General features: G+C 39.3%; 1 pseudogene; it reads left to right on the top strand.

The window, feature by feature from the left end:
* Window positions 1-3,356: 3,356 nt before the first annotated feature.
* Window positions 3,357-3,895, top strand: LOC102991003 (ATP synthase F(0) complex subunit B1, mitochondrial-like; annotated as a pseudogene).
* Window positions 3,896-5,190: the final 1,295 nt, after the last annotated feature.

The raw sequence follows: 5,190 nt of genomic DNA, 5'->3' as shown, positions 1-5,190 counted from the left end.
TCTTGAGTTTTGATTTTTTAACCTGGAGGCATTTACAGGGATTGACTCGGCTTGGGTTTCAGCTTGCTTTTACAGGCTGCTAAGGCTTTAGAGCCCTGTTGGGCTGCACCTTGCAGACCTACAAGCCCTCTGCTTGCTCAGCTTCCAGACCGAAGACAGGGTCCTGAGTGGGCAACTGAGACATCAATGGTTTCATGGTTGGGGGATCTTACAGGTCTGAAGCAAGGCCCTGGAACAATCCCTCACCATGTGTGGCAGACAGCAGGCAGGACATGGCGTTAACCTTTGCTCCCGGGCGGAAGGGGAAATTGCCAGTTATAGGGGAATTGATGTCAGGTTGGCTCATTGGTTACCAGCGAAACCAGCAGAGGGGGACGCCCCTTGCCACCCCTTTGATAAGAACAATCACGAGCTGGGCTCTGGGGCAAGTATGTAGGAAGGTCAGTCATGTGAGCAGGGTGTAGGTGAAGCAGGTGCGGTACAGAGAGCAAGAGAGCAGCCACCTTGAGTGGCCTGACTGTACAAGCTCCCCCAGCCTAATGGCCTCCTGTTTACTGAATGTAACAGCACAGCCCACACCCCTGCGGCAAGGGGATCCCTGAGGCTAACCAGTTCATATACGGGGAAATGCAAAAGGAAAGCGCAGTAAGGAAACAAATACCATACCTATCACAAATATTCACTCTTTTGCTTTTTTTTTAAACAAATATTTATCAATTGCCAACAACAGTCTCAGCATCTTGTGCACAGTGTTTCATACACATTACTTGTTTTAATAACTTACAACAGATGGATGTACTCTACCATCCTATTGCATATTGTTGTTCAGTACTCCCTGGGTGTCACAGCATTTTTTCATTTGCAATTCAAAATTTCAAGAATTATGGTGCTTATGTTTAGCTGCAAGTATTGAAGCTCAGAGAAGCATAAGGTCATAGGACTATTACAAGAAAAAAATCAGAAAAATCTCAGCTTTTATGAAGCCTAATTTAGTGCACTTTACATATATCCCTAGAGGAAGGTGATGTAATTCTGTCTTTAAAAATAGTATTGTCTTAGGCATCTCACAGAATTTTTGAGGCCGAGGTTTATAATGTGTATCCCAAACAATACTTGGGGTAGGGGATTGTCTTTCTCTTCCATAGGGTTGTTAAAATAATTAAGTAACATTTACTTGAAAGATTTTACAAAAATTAAAATGAAATAACATTATGTTTTTAGGTGCCTAACGTGGTATTTTTTTGCAAACAGTGCTAGCTGACTTTGCCAATATTCATTTTCTACGTCTTTATTAATAACAAAATCCTATTTTTAGCTACTTAGAGTAAAAACTACATTGTCAGCCCCAACTGCAGCCGAAAGAACCATGTGACTAACGTGGAACCACATGTTGGAAATATAAATTTGAAATAAAAAAGCCACCAGCTTTTGAGGAAAGGACAAAAGCCCTCTCTTACCATGAACCTTGCACTGTTATAAAGCAGAGATCTGCTACCGCTGGAGAACAGGACACTTGCTCCAGCCCAAGAGCTCTCCCCAGAATACTCCGGGACCCAAAGCAGAAATCAGCTGCCACGGAGGAAGGGGGAGGAGTGATAAGCCCCATTCTTGAGGCAGGAGCACATATGGCCTAAGCCTGCAGCCGTAGCAGAAGAACTGAGCAGCCCATCTGGTACCAGTCATGGGCTTTTCACCAAGTTAGAAGCAACAGAAGTTGACCTCTGGGCTTATGTCTGACTTCTGCACCTGTGTCACACCTGCATGCTGAAAGCTGAGGGAAGAGTAAAAACACTGGTTAAAAGCTCTCAGGACATCTGGGATCTGCAATAAGTACTAAGCAACAACATTCCATCTCTGGAGTAATTTGAAGTCCGTGGTGCCCCAAACCCAGCTCAACTACTCACTAGATTGACCCAACCACTCCCACTTACAGTAGGACAGAAAAAGAGGTTTGCCTATTTCCATATGCATTAAAACTACTTACCTCAGCCTCTACTCTATATAGAATGCCCAATATTTATTGATAATAAAAACGATGAGACAGTAAAACATGACAAAGTTACCCATTGTCAAGACAAAAAGCAATCAATAAAACCAGACTCAGATTTGACCCAGATGTTGGAAATATCAGAGACTGTAACCTAATTATGATGAATATATTATGGTTTAATAGAAAGGTTTTACTTCAGATCACTTTAAAACAGCAGTATCTTCAACGTGCACAGTAGAATATATCTTAATGTTAAACTCTGCAAATATACATGAAGCTGTTTTCAATGATACTAGCAGTAATCATATTAGAATCACTCTTTTCAAATTATACATATTTATATATGTAAATATATGTAAAATGTAGTTTTTAAGAGTGATATGCAAAGTATTTGAAATATAAATATTAAATAGTATGTGGATAAAACAAGCAAGCATTTTTTAAGCAAGTATTTTTGTTAAAGTTATTCAGAACCACAAATGTAGGTGAAAGAGAAATAGACTCAAAGAACTTAGTAAAAACACTGTACTTTTACAAATCTTAAACTTGAATTGTAAATGCTACAAGCTCGCAAATTATTTTTTTCTAAATAAGCCTATAAAAAGTGACCATCTGATAATAATGAGCACGCCTACTATAAATGCCATTTTCCACTAAAGGGAAACAGACAGCAGAAATATATAACTTTAGATCTGTGATAGGAAACATGCAAGATGAATCTGGACTATTTTATTGACAATTACGGTGAAAAGCAAAGACTATGGGATCATATTAAAATGATACCTGAGCCACATTGAGGGGGCTCCTAGTAGCAAATAGGGACCAATTTGAATATTAAAAAGAGTAAAACCTACACTAGAAACAAGGGCAACAGATATGTTAAATCTATGAGATCTTAAAAAGAGTAAATAAAGAAACTGTAATGAAACTCTTCACATTTCAGTTTGGTTAACAAACCAATTTGTTATTCTGAAAACTGCTAAACAAAGGGAAAGCATCAACCATGTATGTAGCCATTCCTACTAGATCTATACATTGTAATAACCTAGTAATTGATGAGATATGTTATTTTTTAGGAAAGTATTTCAGAAAGTAAGTGCAGAAGGACTATCAAAGTAGAATATCAACAATTTGTAACCACTGATGAAATAGTAAATCCAGCCAATGATCTTCAATGGCTGCCAATACTTTTATGCAAAAGACTGCTGGGAAAATTTATTTTGCAAGAAAGAGACTGACAGCACCCAGATCACTGAAGAATCTTAACATTTCTGAGTGAGAGATAATCAGAATCACATTTCATCTTGCTTCTGCCCCTGACAGAGTCTCCTGTCAGGGTCACTGGGGCCCAAAGACTGCAGGGTGGATGCCACCTGACCATGCTGTCCCTGGAGGAAAAGTTCGATATGGGCTGATCCCTGAGGGGAATTCATCCAGTTCCTTTATCCTAAAACTGGTGTAAAACTGGGTGCTTGTCTATGTAGTTAAAAAATATGGTGCCTCTATTGGGATTTGCTGATAAACTATAGCAAGAAAACTGCCCAACTGGAAGAAGTGAAACAGGCTTCCATTAAACAAATCCAGGATGCGATTGATCTGGAGAAGTCACAGCAGGCAGGCACTGGTTCAAAAGCGCCATTACCTTTTTGATGTCCAGAGGAATAACATCGCCATGGCCTTAGAGGTCACTTACCGGGAATGGCTGCATAGATATACAAGGAGGTAAAGAATCGCCTGGACTATCACATCTCTGTGCAGAATACGACGTGTCAGAAGGAACAAGAGCACATGATAAACTGGGTGGAGAAGCACATGGTACAGAGCATCTCTGCGCAGCAGGAGAAGGAGACAATTGCCAAGTGCATTGCAAATCTAAAGCTGCTTGCAAAGAAGGCTCAAGCATAGCCAGTTCTGTAAATGCATCTGTCCCAATTGGGACAGCTAGAAACAATTGACTGACTAAATGGAAACTAGTCGATGTGACAAAACCTTTCTGTATTGCTGTCTACTGAAGTTACAGTTTCCCTTTCCGAAAAGTGAAGTTTGAGTTTCATATAATGAGTGAATTAAAATAATCTTTTGGCCAGTAAGATGTTTCTCTCAACCTTTTTTTTTTTTTTTTTTTTTGTGGTATGCGGGCCTCCGTCTGCTGGGGCCTCTCCCGTCGCGGAGCACAGGCTCCGGACGCGCAGGCTCAGCGGCCATGGCTCACGGGCTCAGCCGCTCCGCGGCATGTGGGATCCTCCCAGACCGGGGCGCGAACCCGGTTCCCCTGCAATCTATTGGCCAGTAAGATGTTTCTCTCAACCTTTTTTTTTTTTTTTTTTTGTGGTACGCGGGCCTCCCTCTGCTGGGGCCTCTCCCGTCGCGGAGCACAGGCCTTCTTGCACTGCATTTTGAGCTGTTCCATGATCACTTTTGAATAAGCAGTTTGCTTTGAATAAAGTTTGGTACCTGACTAAAAATTATCAAGTTATAGTTTAAATTTGAATTAATTCAACCATCTTGCAATAAAGTGACAGTTAAAACAAAGTATTTCAAGATGTATAATTTTCTGAAATATTATTTCAACATTTATTATATGGGTAAAAATTAAAGATGTCATTGAACAGATAATATTGTTTATAAAACTATTAGTGGTAAGCTATTTCTTGCTGATAGGTTATGGGAAATTTAAAGCTTTTCAATATTCTTAAAATAACTAAAGGAAATCTTGTATATCAAATTATAGCATTGACTTCATTTTCATTTTAGTAGTATGTCAACAGAAAATATTATGGACTCAGTGTGTCATAAAATCACTCTCAAGAATCCAGCGGATAAGTTAGAAAATTCTGCCCTTCCATTGGTTTGTCTACATTTAATTCTCCCATACTTGTATAAGGATTTACTTGTAAACAGGTGGGTAACTTACATAACAGGAAATATTTGAAAATATGTACCATACGGATAATTGCTATTTTCATTGACTTCCTAAGATTTTAATTATATAACAATCATTTAGGTCAGTATTTATTGATGGCTAATGTACTCATCTTATATAGAAATCAGACTGACATCATCATTAAGATATTACTTAAAGGAGATTTTGATAGGGTCAACAGAGGTGTTCCAAATTATTCATTAAACAAAGAATTGCTGTGCTAAGCACAGTCCTGCACTGGTCATGCAGAGATAAAACGTTCCTACCTCAGGGAGTT

Source organism: Physeter macrocephalus, chromosome 7, assembly GCF_002837175.3.
Source record: "Physeter macrocephalus isolate SW-GA chromosome 7, ASM283717v5, whole genome shotgun sequence".
Classification (NCBI taxonomy): domain Eukaryota; kingdom Metazoa; phylum Chordata; class Mammalia; order Artiodactyla; family Physeteridae; genus Physeter; species Physeter macrocephalus.
The sequence above is the reverse complement of the archived record's forward strand: the minus strand, read 5'-3'. Positions and strand labels throughout refer to the sequence as shown.